The sequence below is a fragment of the Carex rostrata genome, chromosome 13, assembly GCF_964058835.1.
Source record: "Carex rostrata chromosome 13, lpCarRost1.2, whole genome shotgun sequence".
Lineage (NCBI taxonomy): Eukaryota > Viridiplantae > Streptophyta > Magnoliopsida > Poales > Cyperaceae > Carex > Carex rostrata.
Genome location: NC_135930.1, coordinates 8,397,235 through 8,412,388, shown reverse-complemented (window position 1 = coordinate 8,412,388; position 15,154 = coordinate 8,397,235). Strand labels below are relative to the sequence as shown.

General features: G+C 31.8%; 1 long non-coding RNA gene across 1 annotated transcript; it reads right to left on the bottom strand.

The window, feature by feature from the left end:
* Positions 1-4,657: 4,657 nt before the first annotated feature.
* Positions 4,658-7,636, bottom strand: LOC144564624 (uncharacterized). Its single transcript, XR_013514675.1, has 6 exons — positions 7,256-7,636; positions 6,689-6,791; positions 6,108-6,229; positions 5,643-5,745; positions 5,001-5,033; positions 4,658-4,905 (listed from the first exon to the last, which is right to left on the bottom strand). It is a non-coding gene; the product is annotated as an uncharacterized LOC144564624 (long non-coding RNA).
* Positions 7,637-15,154: the final 7,518 nt, after the last annotated feature.

Below are 15,154 nucleotides of genomic sequence, written 5' to 3'. Positions count from 1 at the left end.
TTTCTCTCTCCAATCAAAACACCTTCCAATGACAATGGAAATCAAGATTTTGTTCACTTCCTTATTTCTATTTTTTTTTTGTTTCTATAGATAATACCATGAGATTAAATCTAGAATATGTGAGTAGAAGTAGAAACCCTAAAGATTTATTAAGAGGGGTGGTGGCCGCCGTTGTACAATTTGGAGAATCTATGATTTCAATATTTTACATCTTTCTAATTAATTTCTATTTTATTTATTTTTTGTACAAACATACACTTAGGAGGATTTTTACTTTTTTTTTGGTCTAGCTATAGCCCGATGTAGCAAAGGCGATAGAAGAAGGCAAGGCTGTGATAATGCTTGGTCTCTCGAGGTACTAAGCTATACACGACATTATTTGTAAAATATCAATTAATTTGTCAAAAAAAATTATTAATTAATTGAACCAATACCATAAGTAACATTATTTCAAGATGAGTTTGGCTGAATCCTCTTGTTTGTTTTGTCAGCTTTGTAGGGAAGTCTTTCAATATGTCCACAAGAGTAAGAATCACACAATATATATATATATATATATATATATATATATATATATATATATATATATGAGGAGGGATCAAGTTACAACACTTGAAAGTTACAACAAAGTTACAACATCATTTTTTTTCATTTTCAAAGTCCAAATTGTCGATCCAAACCGTTAGATATTCAATCTATATTAAAATGTGCTTGCAGACCAAATTTTACATTTTTTGAAATTTTTTTGCTATTTATTAAGATGGGTACAAAATCGCTGTTTTTATTAAAATTCTGCACCATTAAAAACAGCGATTTTGTACCCATCTTAATAAATAGCAAAAAAATTTCAAAAAATGTAAAATTTGGTCTGCAAGCACATTTTAATATAGATTGAATATCTAACGGTTTGGATCGACGATTTGGACTTTGAAAATGAAAAAAAACGATGTTGTAACTTTCAAGTGTTGTAACTTGATCCCTCCTCTATATATATATATATATATATATATAGTTAGGCTGGGGTGCTATGGATAGCATAGTGGCCTCTATGCTACGGCTCAATATTCGAGTTTTCAAAATTCAAACGGTCGATCCGAACCGTTTATCTTATTCTCCATATTAATATTTGCTTGGAGACCAAATTTTATAATTTTCTGAATTTTTTTACTATTTATTAAGCCACTTTGAAAATCGCTAATCCAACGGTTTTACTGTTTTGTGCAGCCACCGTTGGATCAACAATTTTGTAAAATACTTAATAAATAGTAAAAAAATTCAGAAAAATGTAAAATTTGGTCTCCAAGCAGATATTAATATGGAGAATAAGATGAACGGTTCGGATCGACCGTTTGGATTTTGAAAACTCGAATATTGAGCCGTAGCATAGAGGCCACTATGCTATCCATAGCACCCCAACCTAACTCATATATATATATATATATATTTTTTATGTTTTGTTATCTATTTAATTTATTACATATATCTAAATTTTGCTTAAAACTATGGTCTTCTCTACATTAGATCCCTAATAAAACATATATATTAAAATTTTAATAATTTTATAGTAAAAATTAGTCAGTGTGTAAAAGTTATGCTATTACAAGGTGCTCATCCTCATTTCGTATCTTAGGCTCTTCTACAAGTTGAATAAGTTAAGTATTTATGATATAGAAATTTAAATCATCTACCCATTGAATAGCATAAAGATGACAAAAACATACAAAATTAGGTTTCTATATTTCAAAAAATATAGCAGAATTTATATCAGTTCCACCTGGTACCAGTTACCAAATTTTGTTTTATTATCTTTTAGTTTTAAAAATAAAAAATATACAAATTACTATTCACATGATGGAATTGCAATTGCCAAAAACATCTTTACGGAGAACCTAGAGCCTATCATTGCCATAATTATACTTACCCCTCTACAAAAAATACTAAATATTTTTTTGACAACATGCTTTGTTTTTAGCAATATTTTAAAATTACTTTTATTTAAATTTTCATGCAGAAATTGTGAAGATATTGCAATGTATTTTCTTGTTGCAAATGTCACCCTCCTTCCATCTGAGTTCAAACTGATTTTCAATTTCTTATTTTCTTCTTTCTATTTCTTTTTTCTTGTTTTGTTTTTTCACTCTCTTTTTTATAATAGAAATCAGTTAAAACATATATATTCTATTTCTGAGTTCAAACTGATTTGCAATGTATTCTCTTTCATATATTGTAAGCTAAATTCCTTTGTCTTTGTACATTTTGCATCCAGGTTGTCTACCAACATATATACAAGTTATTTTTGTTATTTATTTTTGTTTTTTGTTGTCCAGCAACATACAACTTCAAATTTAGTATATATTTTTCATTGAGTGAGTCTATGGTACTATGCATATTACGATTTAGCACTGTGCTACGGCTCTATATTCAAGTTTTCAAATCCTAACGGTCGATCCGAACCGTTCATCTTGTTCTCCATATTAATATGTGTTTGGAGACCAAATTTTATATTTTTTTTAAAAAAAATTACTATTTTTTTAGATATTTAGCGGGTTTTGATGTCATAGCTTAGCGTTTAGGGTCCAAAAATGCTATAGTGCCGCTATAACGCGCTATTTAGAACACTATTCATAAGTGATGATTGATGATGGATTTGGTGTGTTTTCTTTCAGGAATTGATGCTGCTATGTTCAAAGTAATAATTAATTCATTTGACTTATCTATGAAATATATAAAGTACTGATTTAGATGTGCATTATGTTTTGTACTGTAATGTGCACAAAAGTGTCTGCTAAAATATCTTCTTTATCACCGGAAGCACACAGTAAAGTTTTTATTTTTATATATCTTACAAACGACAAACTGCTTTCTTTTGATTGATCTTACTAGGTTTCATATTTAGTTATGTAATGTTGAGTCGGTCTCTTCTGTAACTTTTAGGTACCAATGTGCATAAATCTGTGTAGTACCAGTAAAGCTTAATTTTGCTCTTAAACCATTCAACTAATTTATTGACATTCAACTAATTTTTAAAATAAAGATAAAAGAAAACAACTTTTCATTTTTTTAAATTCATATAGAACTCTATCAGAATTAATTTTGAACATGCGTCTTTCTGCATTGACTTTTAACAACTGGATCAAGGACTAGTTATTAAAAGGTTGACATATTTGATTTAATCAAGTGCATTTATATTAAGGTCAAATTAGATTTTGCATTATGACGTTTTAAAAGTTTCAACATTTGTAAAACATTAGCCATGCAAAATAAAAGAGCGCAAGTTAAAAGAAACAATTCAAAATCATTAATGTGTGAATATACGTAGGTGTTTTAATTTAAAACACCTACACTTTTTTTGTTTTTCAAAAAGCACCATAGTACAACTCCACACAAAAACATATTTAAGAATGTTATGAAATTGTACAGGATTCTGAGCTCAAATAACAAAAAAAAAAATTAACTGACTCAAATCATGCCTTGATAAAGAATTTCCTTTCTTCTTGTTATACTATGAACTCAAAAATCGATGAATTACAAAGTCTGTGAGTGTAGCCTTTTTGAAAAGTTGACGGTGATCATATTGTTTCGTAGAATTGTCATTTACGGATACAAATCTGCTGCTATTCTTCTAAGAATAGCATCTTGTGTTTTTCCTTTATGTGTCTATCTCTCTTCAAAAGAGGAGGAGAGAGAAAGTGTAGAGAAAAGATAGAGATAAAGAGGAGAGAGATAGAGAGAAGAGTATGGAAAGAATAGCAGCGGATCTCGTTCCGTCATTTACTGGCACAAAAAAAAAATTCAAAATCTTGTCAGCAGGGGCAATCTGGTCAGATCCATGTAAAGAACATCCATTTTAGTTTAGCCAATTAATCATGAAAAAAAAAACAAATCAGCATGTTAGCATGTTAGCATGGGCATTTTCCTTCTAGGGTTCCATCTGAATCCACTTTAATCTCTGAATCGTTGTATAGTTTCATATTGTTTTTTAAGAGTGTGTTCCTAGTCTTTAAGCTACTTCACTGAGAAACTTGAATTTATAAGCTTTGCCTTGAATATTCGCGTCATTTCATTCCATGCAACCTTACTCCATGCATTATGCAACCTTAAATTCAACAAACAGTTCCACTAGAAATGCCTTTAGCAACTCATTTCAAACTGCCCTACTGTTGGTCTCATTTTCATTGCCTGCATGTCAAAAGAAAATCTTGTTACACTAGTACAAAAAACCCATTTACTCACTGTTCAAATACCCCTACACCTACTGTTATAGCAGCGTCAATAAAGCCAGCGCCAATGAAGGTTACCTTTTACTGACTCTCTAAAAACAGTCAGTGTTGAGTTCAACACTGACTGTTTTTAAAGCGTCAGTGTTGAGCACCAACACCGATTGTTTTTCAAAAGAGTCAGTGTTGAGCACCAACACCGACTATTTTGCAAAAGAGTCAGTGTTGAACACCAACACCGACTATTTTTCAAAAGAGTCAGTGTTGAACACCAAGATCGACTGTTTTTCAAAAGAGTCAGTATTGAGCACCAACATCGACTGGCATGGTTCTGTTTGATTTTGGGCTAGCCTCCATATTTTTGTTAGCCATATATTACCATTCAACATTTATTGACATTAAAAAATTAATATGCCACAATCACAAACAAAAGACACCAAACAAGTTAATTGCCATTAAAAATTATCCAAATTACATGCCATATATCCACAAAACACACAAAAGACATCAAATTATCCAAGTTAATTACCATCAAAAATCTATTTACTTGACTTAAATAAAAAATTCTTCTCTTTCTTGCAACCTATAACTAATATAAAGGATAGTACCACTTGAGAAGAGATGACATTCAATTGACGAGGCCTATTCAACGTAATCAACCTCACATTGCCACTTCACCTAGTACAACCTACGGATAGCAATTAGTGAAAATTAGAATCTGTGTCATTAAATTTAATATCACAATGATAAAGTGTATGACAAGAGGGTAGTATGACAATATACCGTAGAAGTGTATTCACTTCATGCAAACTCACTCTGCAAATTATTCTCAAATTAATGCAAGCTCACCCATTAAGCAAAATTAAGAACATAAGCAATGTTGTTTTATCAATTGAAAAGAAACAGATCTAAAGTAGGAAGAGAAGATCGAGATAGGTCAATGGAAAGAAAACTGACCCAGATCTGAGTTTAGCTGTGCGCTGTCAGCCAATCTTTAAAATTCATTCTAGACAATCTACAAAGCCAAATTTTTTGTTCTTTTTATAGAAATGTAAAGGGAAGTCTAAACTACATGCTTGCCAAGTTTCAAGATTTTTGTAATTTTCTAACTATTTTTAACAGATGCTTGAATGCAGGGGCAGATTGGTAAAAGATGCAGAAAACAGCTTTTTTTTGGAGATTCAGAAAGCAAACTTTAAAAATAGCTAGTAAATCATAGAAAAATGCTATGAATGTAAAATTCGGGTCTAAAGTGTGTGTTTTTGAGTCCTCTATCTGACTGTTCATGTGGATTTTTGGTTTGGACTTCTGATCAGCCTGCACTGGCTGATCTGTCACAGAAGGCCATTTGGGGTTTTTGCGGTACCAGTAGAATTTCAAGGGTCAAACTTTAAAGCATTTAGTGAACAAAAATAATGAACTTACCATCTTGTAGAGACATATTCAGTATAAGGAGGCTCCGAGTAAAGTTCTCTTGCTAGCCCCAAATCTGCAATTTTAACTATTCCATCCTTAACCAATATATTTTCTACAAAAAATTGAAGCATCTTTTCATTGTTGCATCCCAATACAGAATTCAGAAATATGCTCACACAATTCAGAAGTAAAATGCAATGAGCATGAAAAATAAGAAGGCATGATATTCTTTGCATAGAGGTGTTGTCTGTCTCATCTCCTTATCACATTTTTTTAGATCAATTTAACACTAGCATTGACAGCTATGTGAAATGTCATTTTTTTTATTAGAAAATTCAGGTATTTGATAATCACTAATTAAAAGAACCTCCAAGTAATCAGAAAAGTAGAGAAAAAAAGAAATAGGATGAACTAAGCATTCAACAGATCCCAATATTACTTAAAAATAATAATAGTAGTGGAAAGCTACAAAACCTTTTTTGCCTTTCGAGAGATTTTCTCAATAATTGTTGAATTAAAAGGTACCCAGCCACTAAAAACAGCACCACCACCTAAGGTCTCAGGATAGAGCAGTACACTAGCCAAGGTCAGCGCACCTGACATGCATGCCATTTATACTGGTTAGCTTTAACTAAAAGTTTCAATTATTTATATAGAGGAGCAATAACAATCATGACAGTTTTGCATTTAAACCCACACTGGCCTAATTAAACTTCAATGTTATGAATGCAGTTAGGCTCTGGTTTCCATTATGCAAATGAGGCTAGAATTAAGATTATGCTCCAATTAGGACTTCATTGCCATTTCACTTATTAAGCTGCTGATTTATCATTTACCCAAAAAATGCCGCTGATTTATCATTTACCCAAAAAATGCCACTGATTTATCATTTACCCAAGTACTATTCAAGTATGCATAAACTCTTTGCTTCACTAATCACGGAAAATATACTCTACTAATAACTAACATAAATAGCAAAAATGCTCTAGCAAATCAGTACCGCCAAAAAAAAAAAAAGAATCATTTAAAAATATATAAATATAAAAGTATAAAACCTATAGCAGGTTGAGACTTCCATTAACCCTGCCAGCTTTTCGTATTCTTCCTCTCTCTCTCTGCCTCCCGCTCTGGCTTATGGTCTCTCGATAGATTGTATGCCTATCATTATGCATATTACAAAAATAATGGGTTAAGATAAACTTTACCTTTAGAAGAGCCCTGTCATCATTATTCACATAACCATTCGACGTGTCCAGTGCTTCCCCATTTAGGTCTTCTGGAGGGATTATGTCAACTCGTAAAATGCACCGGTACAGGTACCAGCACAGGTACAGGTACCACCGTACCAGTACAGCCAAATCAGCCAAAACGACAGAGTCAAAGCAGCAGCCAAGCAAAGAAAAGAACCCATACCAGGCCAGTACCAGTACCAGTGCAGGGTCAATCGAAAAGAACACATACTGGGCCAGCACAAGGCACAAGAAAGCAAAGAATAAGGGTAGCACAGCCAGCACAACCGGCCCAACCAGTCAAGCCGAGAAAATCAACAACTCGCACAAGACTTCATCGAAAAAAGCAAATTTGACAAGCAACAATTAAAAAGAGGTGTGCTTATTAATTACCCGAGTTTGGTGATCCTACACCACTGGAGATGACGCGTAACCGAGACTAGGTTTCGCCTAGAAAAAGTGGCTAGGTTTGAGAAGATCGGATCTTAGAGAAGCAAGAAGCGAAGTGAACGCTCAAGAGAGAGGGGCGGCTAGGTTTTTCCGAGCGGAAGAGATGTGCGGAGGGAGAAAGGAGGCTTTGTTTTAACTTGCCGATCTCTGTGTTTTAACTAGGCAGAGAGAGCGCTTGGGAGAGACGGGGAAATGAAATTTTTAAAATGAAATGGAGAGGTGTGCGGAGATGGAGCGGCCGTGAACCCTAAACTTGGGATTTTGAGAAATTGAGAGGCGCGCGGGGACTTGGGAAGAGGGGGGGAAGTGCTGTCTGGGGTTTGGGCGCATTTTGGCGGAGAGGGTTTCGATTTTTGGCGGAGAGGGGGGCATGGCGCGTTTCATTTTTTGTAGCTGCGCGTTTTTTTTTAAATTTCAGCGAAAGGGGAGAAAAAAAAATCACTGTTTTAAAAAAAACAGTCAACACAACACTGACTGTTTTTAAAAACAGTCGGTTATTATTTTTGGCAGAAGGTTAAAAATTTTGCAAGAAAGAAAAATAAAAAATTTTGCAAAATAATTTGTATATATAGAATTATATTATATAGATTGAATTTTATTTAAGAGATATATTTTTTGCAAAAGTTTATGGGATAAGGGAAAATTTTGACAAATTAGTTTGGACATTCAATATTAACTTATTTATGTTGAATTTTTGCAGCATCTTTTCTATATTAATTTTATAATTTAAATAGTTAATCTTTATTTTCTATGCAAGAAATTCTTGATCTTAGTTTGCATTATTTTTTATGCATGAATATTTGTTGTTGGGTATTAAGCCCTTAATTAACGGATCCAAGTTTGCATGAGCATGTGTTACACAATGTGTTTGTAACATTCCGAAAATTTTGAATTTTTACTATTTATGCTTAAACATTATTTTTATAATATTACATATACTATATATACATCTCTGTTAAAAAAAAATAAGGTTTCTTTTAAATGAAATTAATAAAATAATGATAACCTAGCTAAATTTATATAATCAAATTTATTTCTATTTTTATTCATAAACTAATGGTATTTCCTTCCAAGCGGCTATTTGTGACAATTGTGAAAACCGTCTCATTTTTAATGGCTTGTTTTCTGGTTGATTTAATTCGATTATGGAGAACAAAATTAATAAAATTAATGCCCCGCACAGACGCACCCTTTGATTAAACTTCTTATAAATAAATTCCTATTGAAACCGCACCCCTTTAATTTGTATTTCCATCCATTCTTGTTTTGTCTCGAGTACTGCCCCCATTTCAATTTTCTTCACTGTATCAAATTCATGTGAAATCCAAATACGACCACATCTCTTTCCTCTTTTTCTTGCACAATCGATCAAATTTTCTAATGCTATATAATATATAATATAATGTGTTAAAATCATTTAATTAAGCAATAAATATGTTATAACATTAATTATTGTATAAATATTAATAATATAATTTTCATTAAAAAATATTTAGTTGCCAACACCGACTGTTATTAATTGAGCTAAATTTGGTACGTGTCATATTTATTCAATAAAAATGGACAAATTGAACTTTTTAATTGGAGCAATAATTTTTAAGATACCAATGAATTTTCATTCTCCACAAACATTTTTTTATTGACTCACCAAAATTATCACAAGCTAAAGAATGGTTATATCTAATTGCTAGCTAGAATTTTATTTTTAGAAAAAAATAGAGTTTGGTCTTCAAAACTCCATTATTTATTAAGATTTCACATCCAATATTTAAATTGATAACCTTTCACACAAAAAGATGTTGTATTTTACACTAACTCAAAATTTGATTCTTACAGTATTTCTATTTAGATAAATAAACGATGAATCTCATACTTTAAACTGAATTCTTACACTGAATTATCAACACTGACGGTTTTTTAGAAAACAGTCAATGTTGAACACCAACATTGACTGTTTTTATAAACCGTCAGTGTTGAATACCAACACTGACTGTTTTTCAAGCGTCAGTGTTGGTGCTCAACACTGACTGTTTTTCAAGCGTCAGTATTGGTGTTCAACACTGACTGTTTTTTGAAAAACCGTCAGTGTTGATAACAAACACTGACTGTTTTTAAAGCGTCAGTGTTGATAACAAACACTGACTGTTTTTAAAGCGTCAGTGTTGAACTGCAACGCTGACTGTTATTTAATAAAAGAGTCAGTGTAGTATGAGCAACACTGATGCTTTGCTTAAAACAGTCAGTGATTAAGGGTCGGTGAAGGGGTTTTTTGTACTAGTGTTATCCAAAAACTATAGAAGATTATGTTTTCATGTCTACCATAATTGCAGTGAAATTTAATCCAATCAAGTAGTAAACTTGGGGTGAATGATACCGTTGGTTTCATGTACCAATAGAAATACGAGTAAGTTTTTTGTTGGGAACTTAGGTAGCTAAAACTAATATTCTTCACACGATTGAATACAAAGTGAGAACAGTTTTAAGATCATAAACATTGCAATGCAACACTGGAAATTCATCTCAAACCTAAACATAGGAGCTATAACATCCGGAGAAACATTGAGCTCACTTATTCTCATCTCAACACTAGCCTTTAAAACCTAAACTTTGAGCTCACTTATTCTGTACAATTCTATTATGTACAATTCCATAACATCCGAACAAGTCCTAAATATGTTTTTTGTGTGGAGTTGCACTATGGTGCTTTTTGAAAAATAAAAAAAGTGTAGGTGTTTTAAATTAAAACACCTACGTACGTATATTCACACATTAATGATTTTGAATTGTTTCTTTTAACTTGTGCTCTTTTATTTTGCATGGCTAATGTTTTACAAATGTTGAAACTTTTAAAACGTCATAATGCAAAATCTAATTTGACCTTAATATAAATGCACTTGATTAAATCAAATATGTCAACCTTTTAATAACTGGTCCTTGATCCAGTTGTTAAAAGTCTATGTAGAAAGACGCATGTTCAAAATTAATTCTGATAGAGTTCTATATGAATTTTTAAAAGTAAAAAGTTTTTTTTTTTATCTTTATTTTAAAAATTAGTTGAATGTCAATAAACAGTCTCTATCTCATATATGAAAGCTCCACTTCCAACTTTCCTTCAAACAAAAATATATGTGTAACTTTTTTTGTTTTGTTTATCTTTTGAAGTCCCTTTTAGTTTAATTAGATTGGAACTAGAGTATTCTTAAACTCACCAAGTTCTTTTTTTCATGAAAGAAGTGGGGAAACAAAACACGTAAAGCAACATAACATCAAGAGAAAAATCTAACATATATACAAGCCTACCACTGCAATCAGTTTTAAAGCACAAAGTACCCTAACAAAGTTAAAATCCCATTTTTTTTATCTAAAAGGTAAATTCTTCTTCTCTTAGCATCTGCCTTCATCTTTCTTCATCAATACCTTTAACATGTTATTCATATATATAATAAGATCATCTCTTGCAATAAGCTCATTAAGCTTTTTGACGAGCTTAACTGCAAAATCTATTAGAAGGACTCCAAACAATGATATCATATTATTGAAATTGATCTATTTCACTAGTGATACGTTTACATGTTAAATATATCAATTTTTGACTTATAAAGTCAAGCGGTAAAAATAAAGATTAACAAGATAATTTTAATGGATTTATTTTTCATTCAATTTATATAGCTTGACTTTATACTAAATTTATTCAAAATTTTATAAATTTGACATGTGAAAGCATCTCTTATGAAATAGATCGATTTCAATAGTTTGAATTTGTCATTTAAAATTAATCCGATAAATTTTAAAATTAAGCTCACAAAAAAATTGATGAGCTTAAAAACACCCTAATTTTACTTGGTTTAATTAACTCACAAAAAAAAAATGTATCGACTCCATTATACATTCTTCCATTTTACCCCAATGAATAGTTACAAGATCATCAGCTAAGACTTTAATTACTGTATAAACCTTAGATTACTTGCAAGAAAATACATCAACTACAAATAATATTGAAACTATCAAGTAACTAATCAGAGGATCGAACTGAACTAATTTGAAAGTTTGTGTGGGTTATATATATCAAGATTACATTAGTGGAGGGACGTCATTGAATTAAAGAATTCTATAACTTCATTGATTTAAACACACAATTAATGATCAAATTAAATTAAATTTTTCTGTTTCATATATGCATTTTTTTTTTTTTTTGCTGAAAGTCTGTAGACAATTATATTGATTGATGTTACATAATATTGAATATTATGTGTCTTTGAATATATACAGCCGTAAACAAATTAAAAACGCAAAGGAACATATACAATTTTCTGAAAATAGAAATAAAAACGATGTGTGTTTACAGTTTACACGTCTAAAATTGTATTGTACATTAATAAAAGGGGTATGATAATTGTCCCCCCACTCTCATCTTCCCATTATCCCCCAATTTTATTTGTTCAATCTCGTCCACATTTCTCATGATCTATAAGAAATTTTGCGAATCTAAAACCACGAATGTCTTCTATGCAATTTTATCTTTCAAATGAGATCCATGATGATATACTTTCGAGCTCGTCATCGTGCAAGTATTTATACCTCATCATTTAAGTATTTATACCTAGTATTTTACACATATGACACTACTGACATTTAAAAGTATTAATATCAAGTATTACAAGTATTTATACCTATGTGATCAATTATTTTTGTTAGAGAAAGGTCGACGCAGGGACGATTGGGAAAGGTTGATGCGGAGATGCGAGGTCCACGATTGGAGATAAATACTTACGAGTATAGGTATAAATACTTGCACGATGAGGTATAAATGCTTGTGTGACGATGGGCCCGAAAGTATATCATCATGGATCTCATTTGAAAGATAAACTTGGGTAGAATACGTTCGTGGTTTTAAATTCGCAAAATTCCTCATAGATAGTGAGAAATGTGGACGACATTGAAAAAAAGAAAAAAAAAAACTAAAAACGTGTATGATTATTCTTCCCATGTAGTTTGAGTGGTCCTCCCATATAGTCATATCAAGTTAGACATGCAAGTATTAATATCTTAGTTTGCAAGTATTAATTTATTATCTTCCAAGTATTTATACCTATGAATTTAATTAAATCTATGAATTTAATTAAACTTGGAAGACCACAGTGTTTTGAATAAATTTAATTAAATTAGTTAATTAAGTTAGTTTATGGAAGTTAAACACGATTGGGGATAAATACTTACAAGTATAAGTATAAATACTTGCACGATGCGGTATAAATACTTATGTGACGATGAGTCCGAAAATATGATCATGGATCTCATTTGAAAGATAAAATTGCGTAGAATACGTTCGTGGTTTTAGATTCGCAAAATTTCACATAGATTGTGAGAAATGTGGACGACATTAGCAAAATTCCACATAAATGGAGGTTTAAAAGATGGGGGGATAATGGGGGGGGGGGGATGGGAGTGAGAGATTCATATAATTATTCTTAATAAAATGGCAAAAATAACTAAAGTTAAGACTAAAAAGCCACTTTCTCTCTATTCAATTTTCTGAAAATAGAAATAAAAATTTCGATATGTGTTTACACGGTTAAAGTTTTTTTTTTTTGGTGGAAAGTTGTATTGTATTTGTACAGTAATAAAAAGGCAGAAAGTAAGAAACCACCTTCTCTCTATTTTTGCTCTTCCAAATCTCCCGGATTTATTTGTCTTCATCTGCACGAGTGCGAATCCTCTGAGATTTCTCAATTTTTGCGTGACCGACGTGTCCGGTGCCTATTCGGGGTGATGTACGGGGTCAAGTATTATGTGTGCTTTGAGATTCGTGCAGAACGTATTTAAACGGTTGGGATTTTCCATAAAGTCACGCAAAGTTTGAGATATCTCAGACGATACGAATTCCATCTGCACAGGCTACAGTCCAATTTCTGTACACTTTCTGTTTTGGAAAAAGTTTGTTTTACTGTTTGAATCGGAACGAACAATAATAGAAATATGTTTTCTATGCATATTAAAATGAAGAGATTGAGATGTTATTTTGAAAGCAATAAATAAATTATTAAGATCAGTAATTTTTTTTCGGGAAAATTTTTTTTATGCCACTCCAAAACATTGAAATTAGGTTTTTGCCACTTCAAAACTTGAAATTAGGTTTTTGCCACCCCAAAACTTTGAAATTTATGAAATTGCCATTTTTATACAACTGTTATACAGATTTGATTAAAAATATTCTGAAAAATATTTTACAAAAAACGCATTTTTGTATTTCCAATTTTACCCTTCCTTCCCTTCAATTAAACAGAGAAATTAAAATGGACGCTCCAGTTCCTCTCTCACTCTCCCTCCCGTAATCCCTAGCACCAAAAATTTCTGGCGATCTCTCTCTCTCACTCGCGAGCACCTGAGAAACCAAGTCAGAAAACCTGAGAAGCCTCTCTTTCACCCTTCCCTTCCCTCTCGTAAAGCCTCTCTTTCACCCTTCTCTTCCCTTCTCCTCTCATTAACTCATGGTTCCCTTCAACCAATAAGGCTCGCTCCAACCAAGCTTCTCAAAGAATAACTCCTTCAAACCATGTTTTCTCCCGATATGAAAAGGTGATATTCCCCATTTAAAATATTTTATTTCATACTTGACCAATTGTTGATGATTCTCCAAGATGTATGCTGCACCACCTTTACCCCATTGATCCATGGAGCCATCAGACCAGCAGGCATATCAAGCAGAATTTGCTCTATTCTGCAACAATTTGGAATCCCCAATAGCCATTGCACTGTTATGGCCAGGTATAGTTTTGGGTACCAACATCTGGTTTAAGGACAATTGCCTCAAAGTGAACTCTGGATTGCAACCATTGAATATGTGTGAACATCACGATTTCCAAATTTGCCATGCTAGGGACATGAATATTGCAATTTGCCGAGGTTGAAGGTCTTTCCACTTAAATTGATGATTTAACTCACAGATAACTATTTACTGTTCTTGGCCCCCATTGCCGGTTCTTGTCAAGTTAATTGAGTCAGTTCTTGTCAAGTATGATTTGGCAGAGGCGAGAGTAAATGTTAACAAGAGAATTGAGTACATCTCCCCTGAGTCGTATGTTCTTTTATCTTTTAAATTATGTGGTTATTTTTATTAATGTTAAAAAAAACCCAATAATTTTATACCTGGAATTACAAAAGTATCAAGTCTGACTATGTCTTGAATCAATTAATAGTACCTACAACTGACCAATAGAATAACAAATAAGGATGTGTATATTCTCAATTGACTTTTTCTTTTCTGTAATTTCTTCACCCTCTGTAGATTTTTCTGTTCTTTGCAGGTTTAGAGAAATAGAATGGCTAAACTGTGGATGCATTTTTTAATTCGGCTCTTTGAATGTAGCTTCATATAGACAAAATTTAGGATCCAAACTATAAATGTTATTGTTTTGGTGATGTTTTGTTGTAGTGTCAACAATTGTGCAAGGAAACTTACTTATCTATGGTTAACTTATTGTAGATTTTTATTTTAGTGTAGTAGGCAATATGGTGATTATTTGTCTTCCTTTTTGATGTAAGATGTCATCGTTGAAGGTTTTTTGAGTAAAAGAATCAATATCAGAATTTGTTCTGAAAGCTTATGGTTTTTGTCAAGATAAGATTAAATTTCAGCATCAGATAATGCTTTATGTACAAATGTTGTTTTAGTATTAGTGAAAGAAACAATATAAAAGGCTATGGAGCGTAATTTAGAAAATCAGTATTTTTTTTATGGAGATTGTAATTAGACTGATAAAAAGATGTTGAATGATAGCTCAGGATGGTAATTGCATCGTTAATTTAGATAAATTTTATTTTTTGAATTTATGAAAGGTTTGA